At 37.8% G+C, this 18,857-nt stretch overlaps 1 protein-coding gene across 2 annotated transcripts in view; it reads right to left on the reverse strand.

Moving 5' to 3' along the window:
* Nucleotides 1-18,857, reverse strand: part of WDR72 (WD repeat domain 72) — a 208,855-nt gene that overhangs the window by 132,676 nt on the left and 57,322 nt on the right. The gene's annotated exons all lie outside the window — the stretch shown is intronic.

Raw genomic sequence — 18,857 nt, forward strand, 5'->3', positions numbered from 1 at the left:
CCACCACATCACGCCACACCACACTACACCACACCACACCATAGCAGCTTCGCTACCATCCAGTGACCACAGCTAGGAGGCTTCCTGTAAAGTCACGATCTTAGCCCTAGGGGTGGTGTGTCTCACCCTTGGGGAGCCTATCTCAGCTCTACGGGCAGTGGCTGCTCCTTAAATCTGCTATTCCTGTATTCTCCAGAGTTTTCTTTAGTTCTCACTAACTAGTTCCTCGTATCAAATTCTTTGTGATGGTTAATAGTTGTTTATTTTCAATCTTCTCTGGTGAAATGACCTTGTCATTTCTCTCTCCTGATTAGACAGATTGATATACAATGAAACACCTCTGATGCAAAATGTTCTTTTAAATATATCCTGAAATTAAGGGATTCATATAACTTCAGGGATATAGTTAAATTGTTAGAAGAGCCTATAGCAAAAACAGTAAACTAAGAGGGATGGCATGACTCCCAGGAGGTCCAACAAGCAGTGTCTTTGTAATGCTAATAACAGTCTTTGGCAGCAGACAGAATAATCACTGCTTCCTGATATTATAGAAATACTAGAAACTGAGGGTTTACAAACTTGCTTAATTCAACATCCAATTTCAAGAGAACTTTTGCTTTCCCAAGTGAACTCCATGATAATTAGATCTTTTTTTTTAAATTTTGCTCTGTGCTAAATCAAGAACACAAGCTAACTCACATTTAACTCTTGATTTGAATCCACTTGAACCTGATAAGGAAACATATGTGTGAATTACTTATGATTTTATGTGATAATACTATTTCCTCCCTCAAAGTAGATATTATGTGGAAAATTGTATTGTATAAAAATGCCTTCTATGTAAATATCTTGCTGTTTTCCTATTGCTTTTTCATTGACATGAGTTTTAATACAATTTGTTCTAATCATAAACTAATTATTATCCCTCTGAAGAGGGATGGAATCAATCCTGAGAAAAGAGAGCTTGGAACAATTAGTGTCCTAACAGACTGAAGGAAAGATGACACCGGCAAGCATCAGAAGCACTTTTCACTGATCCCAAACTAACTGCTTATTCCTCAAAAAGCCAGTGCACAGAAATATAAGGAGTAGCAAGATCCTCTGTGCAGAGCCCAGGCCCGTATTGACAGTATTTCCACTGTATACCCTGCTTTCACCGCCAAGTCAACATTGCATACCTAATCACATATTTTCCCCCACCAAAATGTTCCCTATGTTCTGTCTTTGCAACTGTGTCTAGCTATCACCCTCTCTACTTCCCAGGGATGACAGCCTGCAGACATCACTGGATGGTGGCTAAGAGGAGACCTGACACCAGGCTGCCCTGTGCATGAACCCTGGTTTTACCCTGACCTGTCGTGGGGCTCTGGACAGGTCATTTTACATTTCTGTGCCTCCGTGTCCTCATCTGTGCAATGGTGTTAATAATAACTCTGATCTCACCGGGTTACTATGTGGATTGCACTGAGTAGGTATTTTAAAAAGGCTTAGAAGCTTCTGGCACGCAGTATGTGCTGTGCTATACGACAGCACCACATGACAAGTCCTCACTCAGCCCCTTGTGAACAGTTTAACAAACCTCCTTGGCTCTGTGGCTCTGGGGTCTGTCTGACACCCGGGCCTGGGGTCACTACACATAGAACCAGAGTGAGCCCCTGCCGTCTCCTACCTGAGACTCAAATCTTCTCAATCAGCCTTGACTCTCAGGCTTGTTATAATCAGAATCAGTAGGATTATATATTTGACTTATTTTTTAATCCTCTTTAGTAAACCAGGCTGAAGTCTGGCATAAATTAAAAGCTAGATAAATACTTCTTAATGGATTATATGACATCAGCAACCTGGCTAATGATTTTTTTTTTTTTTTTACTGGGGCTACACTTGGGATTAAATCCAAACTCCTTGACCGACAAGTCCTATTCTTGCCTCTGCTTCCTCTCATGTCATCCTCCCCTTGCTCACAAATCAGATTTTTAAAAAAAAAATCCTTGAAATAAACACATCCTTTCCTGCTAGCTCTGTCTCACTCTTTAAGTATTAGCTTAATATCTCACCGCCTCAGAGAGGACTTTCTAAAGCAAATTCTTATCCTCTCTTGAATTATTTTCTACCTTAACTTCTTTCCTTAATTTTATAGAACTTAACACATTTATAATCGGTATATTTGATTTGCTTGCTTAAATTCTAGGGCTGCCTCCCTTCCAGATGCTTTTTTTTTTTTTTTAATTGTAAGTATGTATTCTATGAGCTTGGAACAAAGCAGGGCTCAATACCTACTTGTTCACTGAATGAGTAAATTAAATGTTACCTTTTTCCCTGTAGCAGTGAAGGGAGAAGTCTATGAAGGCATCAGAGCATACCGGGGTCTCAGTGTGACACGTGTTAACACCAAAGTATACTCATTACAAACTTCAACCTCCAAGTCAGCAGGCTGCCAACACTGGGAATGGTACATTCACGTGACAGGTGCCTGTCCTACCTCACCACTATGCTGCTGGGTCGTCCTGATGCCCCAAGAATTTGGAACTGGAAACAGCAAATCAGCCTCTGAATAAAACATGTTGACTTCTGGAGTAGTCATTTCTTGCTCCAAGAACTAGGGAGCAGGATATGCTAGTCTACAGAGAGAAAAGAAAAAGAAAATGCACAGAGACACAGAAAATGCACATAGAAGGAAGAAGATAGAGACAGAGGAAGGGAGCGAAAGAGACAGACCTTTAACTTTCTAGTTCTGTTTTTAGTCCCTTTCTAAGGACTACTGCTTCTGAAGTCTCTGCAATGTACCACTGAGTCCTTACAATAAGTACTTCTTTCTGATAAACCAACTTATCTTTTTTTAATTTTAACTTTTTAGATTTTATTTATTTATTTATATATTTGAGAGAGAGGAGCAGAAAGAGAGGGGCAAGCCGACTGTGCTGTGAGCTCAAAGCCTTAGAGGGACTCGATCTCACGACCCTGAGATCTTGGCCTGACCCGAAATCCAGAGTCGGATACTTAACCGACTGAGCCACCCAGGGGCCCCTGAAAACACTTTAATTTATCTTCTGTTTCTTAGCTACCCGAAGGGGCTAACAAAGAAGGGACAGAGATGTTTCCATTGTCGAAAAAGCCAAGTTTCAGAACAGCCAAACAGATAGGCAAAGTTAACAATGTAGAGTTCCAGGTAGAGGTAGAAGCGTGGAGACAAAGGCTTAGGCTTTAGCAGCAGATGGGTGGGGACTAAATCCTAAGGAAAGAATGCCATCTCCAGGAGAGTTTGGAGTGAGAGCAAGTGTCAAGACACCACCAGCACAAAACCTTTTAGCAATTTCTGCACATAAAGAGGAAAGGGAAGGAAAAGAGAAAGATTCAGAAACTGTTGTAAATTGGTATGTTGCTAAAATATAGCTGTATTTTAAATGCATTAGGATTGTCAATATTTATAGGATATTTACAGCTTTTTGCTTGTTTTGTTTTTAAATAGGGCAAATAATCACTTTGTGATGTGCCTGTTATGAAATCTAATTTTGAAGTATCAAGTTATCCTAAAGCAAGACATATTACCATGAAGGATGCTGTTTCAGTTGCGGTAGAAGAGCAAGGCACAGTAAAGAGAACACGCTCAGGTGATCAAATATGCCTTACAGATAAAAGAGACCTGAATGTCTACGTAAAGAAAGGAAAGAAGGAGTAGTAATATTCCACACTTTAATTCCCTTCCAAATAGCAAAAGCTTGCTCCCTTGATTTTATGTCTCTTGTAATTGGCTCATATTTTTAGTATTTGCTATCTTCTATCTAAAATTTTTTTCAACTCCCACTAATATTTACTTTCCAAAATCAACAAAATTATCATGGCCCATTATCAATTAATGAATAGTTTTAAATTGCTTATTTTATTTTTTTTTAATTAAGAAATTATTTATTGGGGCGCCTGGGTGGCTCAGTAGGTTAAAGCCTCTGCCTTCAGCTCAGGTCATGATCCCAGGGTCCTGGGATCGTGCCCTGCATCGGGCTCTCTGCTTGTTGGGGAGTCTGCTTCCCCTCCTCTCTCTCTGCCTGCCTCTCTGCCTACTTGTGATCTCTGTCTGTCAAATAAATTAAAAAAAAATTTAATTAATTAAAAAAATATTTTTAAAATGATTTATTTATGAGAGAGAGAGAAAGAGAGAGAGAGAAAGAGAGCACACAAGCGGGAGGGGAAGAAGGAGAAGGAGAGAGAAAGAAGAGAGGGAGAGGGAGGGAGAGCACAGAGCCTGATGTGGGGCTCAATATCAAGACCATAGGATCACAGCCTGAGCCAAAACCAAGAGTGGGACGCTTAACCAATGGCACCATCCAGGTGCTCCTTAAATTGCTTATGTTAAATCCCCAGCCAGACCAACCCTATCCTAATACTCAATAATTAGGTCTGCTAAATCTGTGGGGAAAGGAATAGTTACTATCCCAAAAGGGACAGAAATGGTTAAAAAAGAAATCGTAGTCACTTGATGAATCCATCTGCAAATGATTAGAAACAATAAGATTCAAAAATATCCAGCTTGAGTAACATTTTTATTTAAAATTACAAATAAATAAATATGACACAGTGATTGACTTACTATCACTCACGGTGCTTTTCCTCAGAAGAATGTAGATCTTCCTTAGAAAAACATTACCATAGGAACATAAATCCTCCCAGGCCACTAAAATCACATATATTGTAAGCCTACAATATTTTTTATCTCTTATTTTAATACCAGCATAATTAACACACATGTTATATTAGTTTCAGATGTACAACATAGTGATTCAACAATTCTGTATATTTCTCAGGGCTCATCAGAATAGGAGTGTTCTTAATCCCCTTCATCTACTTCACCCATACCCCGTTCACTACCCCCCTCTGGTAAATTTGTAGTTAGACTTACAAATTTTAAACAATTTGTTTTATCAAAAGCTAAAAGCATTTTCAATTAAGGATTCTGCTTATTGTGGGATTATAAAAAATCAAAATTTGGTAAGTAATTCCAATTACATAATTGGTAATGAAAAGAAACTATACTTATTTGAACAAAGCTTAACAACAACAAAAACATGTAAGTGTATACCTTTTAGAATTACATCTTTTTTTTTTCAGGTGGCCATTTTCTAACTGATTCCAGCACAGTAATGGGCTGTGAGAGAGTGGACAGTTATGTTTCAGAGTGACTATCTCTAAAACAGAATAGGCTTTAAAAAAAATGGCCTCACTATTAAATTTTGTAGTCAAATTCATGAAACAGGTTTCAGCAAAACAGCTGACTGACAGCTGTCATTAAACTCCACAAATCAAGGCATTTGACCGCTGGGTCTGTTGTAAGATTGATCATTTACCTTCAGCTACACATGAAATTCATTGCCTTGTGCACAGAAGTGTATGGAGATCGACCTAGTGCCCCCTTCCTAACAAAACCATCACATTTACTGCATCTTACTCCAGAAAATGTATAACTGACGGGGGTTCTGACCAGAGGGAGGGAAACTGGAGTTATCAAACCTAGCTAACTAGAAAGTAACTGAAGGAAGGGGAATGGTTCCGAAAATATTAAATCAGGCATGAAGGTACATGCCTTCATTCCTTAATATGTTTGAATATAGTATATTCAGCTGTAAAATAGATTGTCAAGGATGTGGCTCATTTTGTTCTATACAAAGGTTCTAATATGATAACAAACTCGTGATTGGCTTCACATCACCTTCTATTCCTTTAGGGCATATAGAATACATTTTTACAAAGTCCCTGACCACCACGACCTTAACCCCAGTTCTGCCACTGCCTCCAGCACATTCAGAGCAACCTTGGGACTTATCAGCTGGGCCACACTCAACCTTCACATCTAATTCTGACCGCTGACCTCCAGAAAAACAGAATAAAGGGGCCGGGGTGGGGTTAAAGAAAAAAAGGGATCGAAATACCTAAAGGTTTATAGTTGCTGAGATATAAAAGGAATACAAATAATGCATTCATTTTAAATAAATTTTAAACTAAGTTTCTTTTTACAAGGTATGTACTCATTAAATATTCCATCTTCTTAAACACGTGCGAACACCATAGAATCCACTAGGAATTAATTTTTCACCTCACTCTAAAACTTTAATACAATTTACAATCAATTGAAGGGGTGAACACAGGAAAAAGTGTTTCTGTATTATGATGTGAAGAATATATCTAATTAATTATATAATGACCTATTATATACAAAACATTAAAATTATACTGCTTCTGAGCACTGCGAAATGTCATTCATTTTGTACTGTTTGATTTTTTTTACACCAGATAGGCTCATGCTGTCAATTTAAAATATTTCAAGAATAGTCCTTTATTTCCCCTCATGCTTTAGGTTGAAGGTTAAGTTAGTTGGAGGTTACAATATCCTCAATAAAATGTGACGCTATCATTTATTCACTTAGGTAAATATCTTGCTGAGTTGGTCTCGAATTTTGCCTGCATAGAGGAATGATATTGGGAAAGAAAAACATAGGACACAGTCTCCTGAATAAGGTTCTGGATAACAGGTGAGGGCATATCCAAAGTCTCCTTTTTGGGGGTGGGTACAGTGGAGTGCGCAGGGCACAGACACTTTATTTATTTATTTATTTGTTTGTTTGTTTATTTGTGATTGTATTTATTTATTTGACAGAGAGAGATCACAAGTAGGGAGAGAGGCAAGCAGAGAGAGAGGGAAAGCAGGCTCCCCGCTGTGCAGAGAGCCCGATGTGGGGCTCGATCCCAGGACCCTGAGATCATGATCTGAGCTGAAGGCAGAGGCTCAACCCACTGAGCCACCCAGGCGCCCCCAGATACTTTAATTACAATCAATTTCCCTTTTGGGACATGACAGTCTTTCCCTCAGGCACATAATAAGTGATCAAAGCTCCAGCAGACATGTCAGGGTTTAGTCTGAAAGCACCAATGCTCTGTGTACCCTCACTGTAGTTGTGGCTCCCCAAGTTATCTATAAAATTTCATTCCATGTTTCTGCAGCCAGTGACCCAAAAATCCTTTCCAATTTCTTTAATCTTCTATCCCACGGACTTACTCAGAATTAAGAGCCTCCAGAAAGGATCCTACCTGCACGCCAATACAACAGGCAGAATTCTAAGATCCCCAATAGCCGTCATCTTCATGGGATGCCTTCCCTAGTGGATATGATGGAACAGCACTACAATGATTATGTTGTTACATGTCCAAAAAAGGGACCTGGCAGTTAAATCAAGGTTTATAACTTAGCTGACCTTAAAATAGGGAGATCATTCAAGTGGGTCAGGCCTAATTAGGTGAGCCTGTTAAAAGCAGAGAGCTTTGGGGGCACCTGGGTGGTACAGTCAGTTAAGCAACCAACTCTTGGTTTTGGCTTAGGTTGTGATCTCTGGGTCTACTTCAGGCTCTGTGCTCAGCATGGAGTCTCCTTCAGATTCTCTCTCCCTTTCTCTCTACCCCTTTGTGCTCACTCTTTTTTTCTCTCTCAAATAAATAAACTTAAAAAATAAAAAAAGGCAGAACATTTTTTTCTAGCTCGTGGAACAAGGCGAAGTCAGATAGATTTAAAGCACAAGGATCCAAAGTGTCACTAATGGCTTTGAAGATGGAGAAGGCCACATACAAGTGTAAGAGTGGCCTCTTGTAGCTGAGAGTGACAGCTGGTGAACAGCTAGCAAGGACCTCAGACCTACAACCACAAAGAACTAGACCCTGCCAAGGACCTGAATATGCTTGGAAGTGAATTGTTTCCCAGAGCCTCCAGTTGAGAGCTCAGTGGACAAAACCATGAATTCGTTCTCTAAGAACGAGACTAAGCAGTGAACCTAGTTAGCTCACTTAGACTTCTTACAGAACTGAGAAAGTAAATGGATGTTGCTTTAAGGGGGCAATTTGTGGTGATTTGTTACACAACAACAGAAAACTAATACAATTAGGACTTGTAGAAGCATTTTTACTTTGAACCAATTTTAGACCTCAATTTTTATATATTTTTTTCATTATTTTATATATGAGATTCCTGCCCCATAAAGTAATTAATTACATAGATGTATAAAGTCATAAAAACAAATGTGAGGACTGGTTAGACATTTAATTTTTTCTTTCTTTCTTTCTTTCTTTTTTTTTTTTTTAAGAGATTTTATTTATTTATTTGACAGAGACACAGCGAGAGAGGGGGCACAAACAGGAGGAGTGGGAGAGGGAGAAGCAGGCTTCCTGCCAAGGAAAGAGTCCAATGTAGGGCTCAATCCCAGGACTCTGGTATCATGACCTGAGCCAAAGACAGATGCCTAATGACTGAGCCACCCAGATGCCCCTTAATTCTTCTATAAAGATTCTATTTATTTATTTGACAGAGAGAAGACAAGCAGAGGGAATAGCAGAAGGAGAAGCAATCTCCCTGCTCTTGGACTCAATCCCAGGACCCTGGGATCATGACCTGAGCTGAAGGCAGAGGCTGAACCAACTGAGCCACCCCGGCACTGGCCCCTTAATTGTTTTTTAATAGCCCTTTTCCCAACCTCGTGCTCTATTAGGAGCCATAAAGATATGTGCTACAGAGCTGGTGATTAAGCAGTCATATACCACAACCACACACACACACACACACACACACAAGACTTCTAAAGCACTCAATTATTTTGGGAAAAATTGTATGTAAGATTCATATTTTTCCCTTCCTCTTTATCATCTTCGTCATTAGCAAAATTTTCATTAGCTAATGTTAAGTTTAAGTGTTGAAGTGCTTTGTTTAGCACTTAGCTTACATCTTATTTAGTTTTTAAAACAATTCGGAGGATTATAAAACAAACAAACAAACAAACAAAAAACCTCTGAGACTCAGAAAGGATATTTGTGTGTATCAAATGCCCTGTATGTCTCAGGCTATTTGTGTCCCCTGGTTGGGAGGATGAGTTAGGACAGGCACTTGAACTAAAAGCTAGGAAGGACCAGTAATGCTAGGGAGTGCAGTTACATTTCCACCACAGACCCAGAGGACTGGTTTGTTCAGTGTTGAGTTTAAAGTAGATAATGTTTGGCTGGCAATATGGAGGAGAGAACTGAAGAGTCTGGCAAGGTAATCAGTTAAGAAATTTTCAACAGTCCGGGGCGCCTGGGTGGCTCAGTGGGTTAAGCCGCTGCCTTCAGCTCAGGTCATGATCTCAGCGTCCTGGGATCGAGTCCCACATCGGGCTCTCTGCTCGGCAGGGAGCCTGCTTCTTTCTCTCTCTCTCTCTGCCTGCCTCTCTGCCTACTTGTAATCTCTCTCTGTCAAATTAAATAAATAAATAAATCTAAAAAAAAAAAAAGAAATTTTCAACAGTTTATGTAAACGATAATAAAGATACCAACCAATCTGTTTCTAAACCATTTTATTTTTAATTTTTTTAAAAGATTTTATTTATTCGACAGAGAGAGAGAGATCACAAGCAGGCAGAGCAGGCAGAAAGACAGGAGAAAACAGGCTCCCTGCTGAGCAGAGAGCCGGATGCGGGGCTCAATCCCAGGACCCTGAGATCATGACATGAGCCGAAGGCAGAGGCTTAACCCGCAGGTGCCCCATATTTTTAAATGTTTTTGGCACCTCTGAAATATATAATTCCATGTCTTAGTGGAGGCTTATAAATGCAGTACATAGTTTATTTTTCAATGACCCAAGTTCATCACTAGGCACTGTCAATAGTATTGGGCCCAGAAAACAGTACTACCACCTGGGATGACTGACTAGGACTTTTATAGAATAGGTTGTTTAGGTTTCTTATGTAGCCAGGGGTCTTTGGTTGGTTCCTAACTCTTGAGAACCAATTCCTTCTCCTTCTTTAGCCAGAGCATTTTTTTTTTAATTTGATTAGATTTTACCTACAATGTTACATTAATTTCAGGTCTATAGCATAGTGATTAGACAACAGTATACATTAGGCTAAGCTCATTACAAGTGTAGCTACCGTCCGACACCATACAGCACTATTACAATATCATTGACTATATTCTCTGTGTTGTGCCTTTTATTCCATGACTTATTTATTCCATAACTGGAGGCCTGGACCTCCCATTCCCTTTTGCCCATTTTGCTCATCTCCCCACCTCCCTCTCCAAGGCAACTATCAGTTTGTTCTGTGTATTTATACACCTGATTCTGCTTTTTGTTGGTTGAATTTTTTTCAGATTCCACATATGAGTGAAATCGTGTGGTATTTGTTTTTCTCAGTCTGACTTATTTCACTTAGCATAATACCTTCTGTGTCCATCCATGTTGTGACAAATAGCTTGATCTCATCCTTTTTATGGTTGTGTAGTATTCCGTTATATATATAAACCATGGAAGGAGTCTTACAGAATATAGATAGGTCTTCTGGCATTAGCTATTAGAGTCTAAATTAAAAAACAACGATGGAACATTATGCAGCCTTAAAAAAAGAGAGTGTTCTGACAGGTGGTATAGATAGCATGGGTGAACCCTGAGGACACCATGCTAAGTGACATTACCCAGTCACACACACACAAAAACACAAATATTGTATGATTCCACTTATATGAGTAGTTAAATTTACAAAGCAGAAAGTATAATGATGGTTGCCAAGAGCTGAGGGGAGAAAGGAATGGGAACGTAATTTTTTAATGGGTACAGAGTTTCATTTGGGGAAGATGAAAAAGTTCTGGAAATAGATGGTGGTCATAGTCTCACAATAACATGTATGTACTTCATCCCACTAAACCTTGCACTGAAAAACTGTTAAGATGGCAAATTTTATGTTACAAGAATTTTACCACACACAAAAAGGCATCTGTGTTGATACGATAGCCCAAGGAAAATACAAACAAAAACAGAAGTACTCTGAGAAGAGACCCAGGGATTAATATAAAGAGGGATTGCAGAATGAGCACAATGAGAAAGAGGGGCTGTTGGCCATCGGGGGATGAGGCTGCCATGTAAGGCTGAAGGAGAGACAAGAAGGCCATTGGTGACAGTGACTGCAGACAAGCCAAGTACCTGCAACCCAAAGGAAGACAACTCATCTTAGGAGGTGAGGGGACCTCAGGAAAAACAGTTTCATTGGATTATTGTAGACAAAACCCAGATTGCACGGATTAAAATATATTCAGTAAATGGGAGACAAGAAAACAAAGCGTATAGAAGGAATTTTGTAGAAAACTATCAATTACTTTGGGCAGAATGACAAAGATAATAGAAGATAATAGAAGCTCAAAATTCCTTATCCAAAAATTGGGGTCCATAAGGCTTTACAATTCAGGATTTTTCATATTTTGGAGAGAGAAGATAATGCACATATGTATATTGTACAACAGCTATAGGAGAGCCTAGGAGAACAGACAGTGATCAAATAAGTCATTTAACTGCAGGTTAAAAATAAAGAATATTTATACTCAGTGGAGTAAATAACCTCATATGAGTCAAGTTTTGGTTTTGTTGCTTTACCACAAACTAATAAAAAAATCCCTTTTGTTTTCAGAGCTTTTTAGATTTTAAATTGTGGCAAAAATTATAGGGAGCTGTATTCAAAATAATTGGTAGCTAGGAGGTCAGAAGTAATACAAGTGATAATCTCTGAGATGAGTTTCTAGAGAGCATTGCTAATATAAGATATTATATCACATCATGAATTTGACTTCTCCTTATATCTACACAGGTAAGTTAAGTCACCTATTTCCAAACCCCAAGTTGTACTGATTGTTTTGTTTATGCCATCTATAATTAAATTGTAAGGTGCTAAGGATTCCTTTAAAAACAGTGCTTTAAAGAAAACACAACTTCCTTTATAAAATCATTAATGATGGATAGCTTCACTAATAAAGCAATCTTGGGAAAATGATCATGGTTGTAAGAAATGAAGATAATAAAATTTTATTTTAAATGACAAACATAAAATAAGAAACAATATAACAATGGGGTTTTCAAACTAGACTTAAAAATGATGCTTCTGAAAGTAAGAAAAATGTGGTGATTAAAAAAGTTAAACCTCCACTGCAAATCATGGATTAAAAGTAAATTGTTTTGTTAAATTTTCTTATTCCCATTATTTTCCTGAACTCCCAGCCCATAAATGTTCTCAGTTCTGATCTATCATTTAGTTAAATGATTTGGATAAAGTCTTTATCCAAATGGATATATAAAAGACTTTATCCAAATCATTTAACTAAATTTACAAAAACAATTTGCTATCCATTTAAATGATGAACTAACTCTAAGATGACATCCTGTGTCCCTCAGTGGAACTTCTGTTACTCTGAAGCTTCCAAGTGGCTGCAAAAAGCCCTTTGTCTTCTCAGCACAGAGACCTAGAGGGGAATGGAATCCACAGGCACGTGAATGTGAACAGGACTGGGGAAAATAGTGGACCAATCCACGCCAGGGCGTTTTCGACAGGCTGACATTATCAACCAACCTTTTTTGTAGCACAGGATATAAAATCTGACATTCCTGCAGTCAAAATCTCTGCTCGCCACTCCTGGCCAAGGACTTGACCTTTGAATTTGTTTTCATCTGATTCATCCCTAGAAACATGAAAGACCCATCCCATCAAATCCTACCAAGTAAGTTAGTGGTAGGAGTTGGATATTATTGATACAGTCAGATGAATAAAGTGCATCTGATATCTTTTATCTGTCAGCCAAATCAGAGAACCTACTTTCCCAGAGAATAACAATCATTACAGTCCACTGAGTCTCGCTTTTCCAATCATTTCTGTGGCAGCTGGCTACTGGGAAGTTGCTAGGGAATTGAAAAGAGGCAGCGTGAGGAGGGGCAGATGGCTCCTTTGGGTTTATTTTGCCAAATATGGGAGCTGTGAAATCCACTAACGTTCCAAGTGTCCATATAAAAAGGGGCCTAGCTAACGAGGAACCACAGAGCAGTCATCCTGGGATGTTCCTCTTTCTGCTGCTATTGAATAAGCTCCTGAGATTTAATTCAGATATGTAACAAACATATCCAATGAGCACGTGATCTAACAGTGTAATCAGACTGCAGGAATCAGTTAAAAGTGATGACAGCAAGTACTTCCTTTATTTAAGTAAAATCCAGGAAGATAGTAATTGACAAGGGAAACAATAAGACAGCGAAGGGTGGGACCCAACTGGTGAAAGTAACTTTAAAAGAAAAAAAATTTAGTTTTATCATTTGGATGAGTGTCTATTGATTTTCATATTTGTTTCTGAGCATACATAATGTTCTAAAGTTATCCTGCAAATATTACAATATGCCTAATACATATTAACATGCCAGATTTTTTTAAAAAGTGGGTTGAGTAATACCTTAATTAAAATGCACACACACACACACACACACACGCACATGCGCGCACACACACACACACACACATACATTCACACAAACACCTGTGTATGTGTTTCATCAGATAACCATTAATTATATAATGTAGAATTTAAAAAATAAGTCAGGATGTCTCAAAATAATATAGGACCATGTCCATGTGAAGTATAATTCTGTAATAAAATTAGATAATTGTTCAAACATTTATAGCTAATTAGGATTGAGAAAGAAGCAAATCCAAATTTGGGGAAAAATACTTGTGTTCTTTTGTTAGTAGCCTTTCAATGTGATATTCAGATTTTAAAGGGCACAGCAGAAACTACCTCATGTAGATAATTCTACTCTTGAAATTTTCTACATCGTGGAATTGCCTCACTTTGAAAAGATTGTGCACTTACAAGAGCATATTAACATTGATATGATTTGACCAAACTAGAGGTCTATGTTCACTAGATGGAATTCTAGAAGACTACTCTGTGTGTATTTGTGTATCCACACACATGCATGTAAGGGTGTTTAATGAGGCTTTATATCAATGTAAAAAAATATATACAATGAGACTCCTATGCCTCTCTTCAGTGATACAGTGTTGGCAGATTTAATGTAATAAGGTTAAATTAAATTATTATATTTTTGTTCTGATGTGTGTGCATGCATATATTTAATATATATTTTATATTATGTAAATATGATATATAAATATATCAGACATGTTATATATTTAAGATATATATTTATCTTATATAAGTATATAAATAGATATCGACCTATGCTTCCCAATTGTACTGCTACCATTGAGTAACTTCAGTGCACCCCACATTAAAAATCTTTCAAACTAACAGAAAGCCTTAACTTTTTACATGCCATGAACCTTTTCAGCAGTCTGGGGAAAACCAGTGAGCCAAACCTTTTTTACAATATTGGTTTAAAATGTCAAAAATAAAATACATAGGATTATCAAGGATATCGATTACATTGAAATACAATTAGCAAAATATATTAAAAACCAAGCTTATATGCTTATTTATTCATGCATATAATGACAAGAGCTAGTGGTATGCCTAAAAGTTTATCGCAGTGGTAAACATAGATGGTACTTTGAGATACTGGGGACAATTGTGATGTGATATGAAAATATCTGTCATGTCTATTGTTGACAATGTCACAGGTACTGCTAATACTGCTGTGAAGCATTTCCTCCATTCAAAGTGGAAAGAAATGCTTCACTTCATTTAGCATTCCTTTAAAAAAGGGATTTGTGGATTTCTGAAGCTCCCTGCTACACCTCTCAGAGTGTTAACATTAAAAATGAAAATAATGAACTAAGAAGTGGATTAGGCCTTCCAAGAGACTTACATGATATACAAATAAATATGAGTATGTCTCAGTATATATTAATATGTGAAGGAATAAAATACTGGAAGTATAATATATTAGCCATTCAGAATGATTATCTGTAAGTGTTGGGATTCTATTGCTTTTTCAAGATGTCTTCTTCAGACTTTCTTTGTTGAAATTGACGTCACATACAGTGAACAGTTTCAAAGCATACAAATCGGTCGCATTTAGTGCATTCCCAATGTTGTGCAAACAGCGACTCTCTCGAGTTTCAAGACTTTTCATCACCTCTGAGAAATATCGCCTACCCATTATGTAATCATTCCCTCCCCAGGAGCCCCTCCCTTCAACTCCCGGCAATCATTAATCTGCTTTCTATCTCTATGGATTTGCTTATTCAGGATATTTCATATAAAATGAACCATATAATATGTGATCTTTTGTGTCTGGCTTCTTTCACTTAGCATAATGTTTCTGAGGTTCATCCAAATTGTGGTATGTGTCAGGACTTCATTCCTTCTTAGGGTGGAATAATATTTAATTATACGTGTACACCATAATTTGTTTATCCATTCATCCATTGATGGACATGTGGGTTATTTCTACCTTTTTGGCCATTACAAATACTGATCTTATGAACATTTATGCTCAAGTTTCTGTGTGAACATATATTTTCATTTCTCTTGGGGGTATACCCAGGAGTGGGATTTCTGGTTCATATAGTAATTCTATGTTGAACTTTTCAAAATACTGCCCAACTGTTTTCTACAGGGGTTGCACCATTTTATATTCCCACCTTGGGAAACCTTGTTCTTTTTCATTTCCTTTTTTTAAAATTATAGGTATCCTTGTAAGTTAAAGTGATACCTCATTGTGATTTTGATTTGCATTTCCCTGATAGCTAATGATGTTGAAATCTTTGTATGTGCTTGTCAATCATTCGTACAGCTTCTTTAAAGAAATATTTATTCGGGTTCTTTTTCCTTTTTAAAATTGGGCTGCTTGTCTTTTTGTTTTGTTGTAAGAGTTCTTTTAATATTCTGGATATTAAACCTTTATCAAATATAATTTGAAAATAATTTTCCCCATTCTACAGGCTGTCTTTTCACATTCTTTTTTATTTTTAAGATTTTATTTATTTATTTGTCAGAGAAAGAGAGAGAGCACAAGCAGAGGAGCAGTAGGCAGAGGGAGAAGCAGGCTCTCTGCTGAGCAAGGAGCCAATGAGGGACTCGACCTCATGACTCTGGGATCATGACCTGAGCCAAAGGCAAATGCTTAACCGACTGAACCACCGATGAGTCACTATCTTTTCACATTCTTGATAATGTCCTTTGATGCACAAAAGTTTTAATTTTAATGAAGTCTCATTTATTATTTTTCATCTGTTGCTGTAGATTTTTTTTATTAGAGCAACCATGTGGCATGTGTGTATGTAGGTGTGTATGCATACACACATATATGCTTACATGTATGCATATATATTTGTACGTGTATATATACATATATGGTTATAGAGAGGCACATATATTTGTATATGTATATACATACATATGTATGCAGATATATGTGTTAATATATTAACATATATATAATTAATGAAAATAATAAATAAAATTAATAAAAATAAAGCCAGTATTCTCTCATAAGGAATGTCTTACCTCTTTCCTGCAACATTGTGTTAAGTGTCATCACCATCATCATCATCATCACCACCACCATGAGGAAACTAAGGCTCTGATCAATTTAATTTAGTGATTTGCCGAACAGTGAACAAATGAATAGAGGCAGAATCTACTGTCTCTAAATATTAGGCAATAACATCCATTTGATACATTAGGAGTGAATAATGAGTTATTAACATAAACTGCTGTGGTAATATATTAAGGATCTGTAATAAGTACAGATAATATTTATCAAGTGTTAACTGTGGAGAAGAGATGGTGAGTCTTTGAGGAATTCAAAGTGAACTGAGATAATAGAGATTGGAGAGAGTAGAACAAGGATTCAAATGTAGCAGTCTGAATCCCAGGGTTCATGATCCTAACCGCCCTGGATGCTAATTCCCACTTGAGACATTAAACGTTGATAACTGAGCAAATATTTAGTAGTTAACCTGCAAACAAAGTTCATCTACACAAATGTGTACATACACATGTACATACCCATGCACACACACACACACACACAGTATCACATGAATCAAAATCTCAAATTACAGTGTAGCTGTGATAACAGGGCCAAAGAGGAAGAATTCAAAAAATAGGCAGCAAACTGAGAATACGTGTTGAGTAATAACACCAGTAATTATTATAATAAAGAAGAAAAGGGCTTGGAAAAGGTGATGTAGGAAAAATCCCATCCTGTGCTTTAATGTACCCTATTTTTCTTTTCTAAAAACAATCATCCCAAGAGGGTTCCATCTGTAATCTCCCACAACAAAATAACGTGGCTTTGAGAAAATAACACACTGGGAAGACAATTACTTGCGGATGCTGCATACCCAAAATCTACCTTTGACACGCACATAATGAAGGTCATCCTCTGGTTGTGCTGACAAGGCACCTGTACCTACAGAGGGGTGACCTTGATGAGAAAATCAAGCAAAGCTGTCCTTCAGAATGGTGTGGTTGGTAACTAGAGGAACTAAAAATTTTTTATTTTATACAGTATATACTATAAATAAAGGCAACAAGATAATACTTGTGGCCTGGAAAATGACTTCTCCAGGTAGTGACCTTGTGTGATATTTTGGCATAGCAAAATAAGAATTTAATCACATGATTCTATTCTCTTGGGTAAAATTTGACTGCACATTTCTGAGAAGCTGTGTCTAGCATTCATCTATATATCCCTCACCCTAAACAATTAAAGCAAACTCCAATCTATAGTCGAGGATTAAATGCTAGATTTTCTAAAAATATGACCTATTATATGGCTATTACTCGGCAAAAACCTTATCTTGCCTTTCTTAATAGTTTTATTTTTAAAATTTTCTTTTTAAGACTATGTATTTTAAAGCCACAAAAGAATAAATGCTTCATTTACATGGTACCATATAGACTAAATAATTTTCTAACTAACTGGTACTAATTGCAGTAAGAAAATAAAATTAAGAGAGAAAATTCAACACCTGTGGCAAAAATAACTCTGGAAGGTATTTTTCTTCTTCCTGACTTCCTTAATTTCATATGCAGAGGCTTTGTTCCAATGGTCTGTTTATAAGAGAGTTGTTTTAAAATGCAGAATTTGTTTTCCCACAGAAACCAAGTCATGACCAGAGGCTAGGTCCTCAGGCCAGGCTACTGGAGTGAAGCTTCCTGCTCAAGGTCACACAGCTCACATTACCTGAGCAGAAACAGGAAGAAATGAATAAAAATAGACTCACATGGATCCTGAGTTCTACCCAGTTACTGGCCAAAGACTTTGTTTCCCCTTAAACTCCAGGCTGTCAGCCGCTGCTTAGATTTCCTGAGGACCACAACCCCACCATAGATGTAATACCTTTCAATAGTCTTCCTGAAGTAAGGAGTGCCCCCCTCCCAGGTAGGAGGTGTGGGAAATGGACTGGCAGCTGCCCATAACCTGTGCAGGCACATCTAAGAGCTTCCTGAACAGGGGAAACCATTTCAGCATCTCCAGGGGCTCAGGAAAGACTGCCTGAAGCAGTGATTCACAGGTTCGCCTCTCCTTCCTTTCCATCAGCTATTGCTACTGTTGTCGGGAGTGCCTGCCAATAACAGTCTCCTTCCTTGCCATCTGCTGTTTCAAATCTGTCAGCTGAGAAATCAGATGCCCAGAACTGTGGGTAAACTGAGAGCCAAGCTCTGAGAGATAGCCCGAGGCCCTCTCCTTCAGGAGAGCATTAGCAGCCATTTCTTTTCTTCTCAGAGCTTTCCTTATCTAATTCCCTGTTTGACAGTCTCAAAAAGATGACCTCCATCTACAAGAAGTATTCCTGTGTACAATGCGGAGAACAAACCAGAAAGACACATGCATCCTAGTGCGGGCACCTTCTACCTAACCTGGGCGCCTTCAGACTCAAAAACATCTCCTCACTAGCAAACTGGGTATAACTATACAGTCAGGATGGTGTAACGGATTAAAAATTGTACAATGCTGTAGTATGACTTATGAAAATCATGATCTTTAGAAAGAACTGCCATCCTTCTTAGAAGTCTGTAAAGCATACTGCAGGGCAAACCCAGCCAGCTCCCTGCTTTTGTAAATAAAGTTTTATTGA

The sequence above is a fragment of the Mustela nigripes genome, chromosome 13 (genome assembly GCF_022355385.1).
Source record: "Mustela nigripes isolate SB6536 chromosome 13, MUSNIG.SB6536, whole genome shotgun sequence".
NCBI lineage: Eukaryota > Metazoa > Chordata > Mammalia > Carnivora > Mustelidae > Mustela > Mustela nigripes.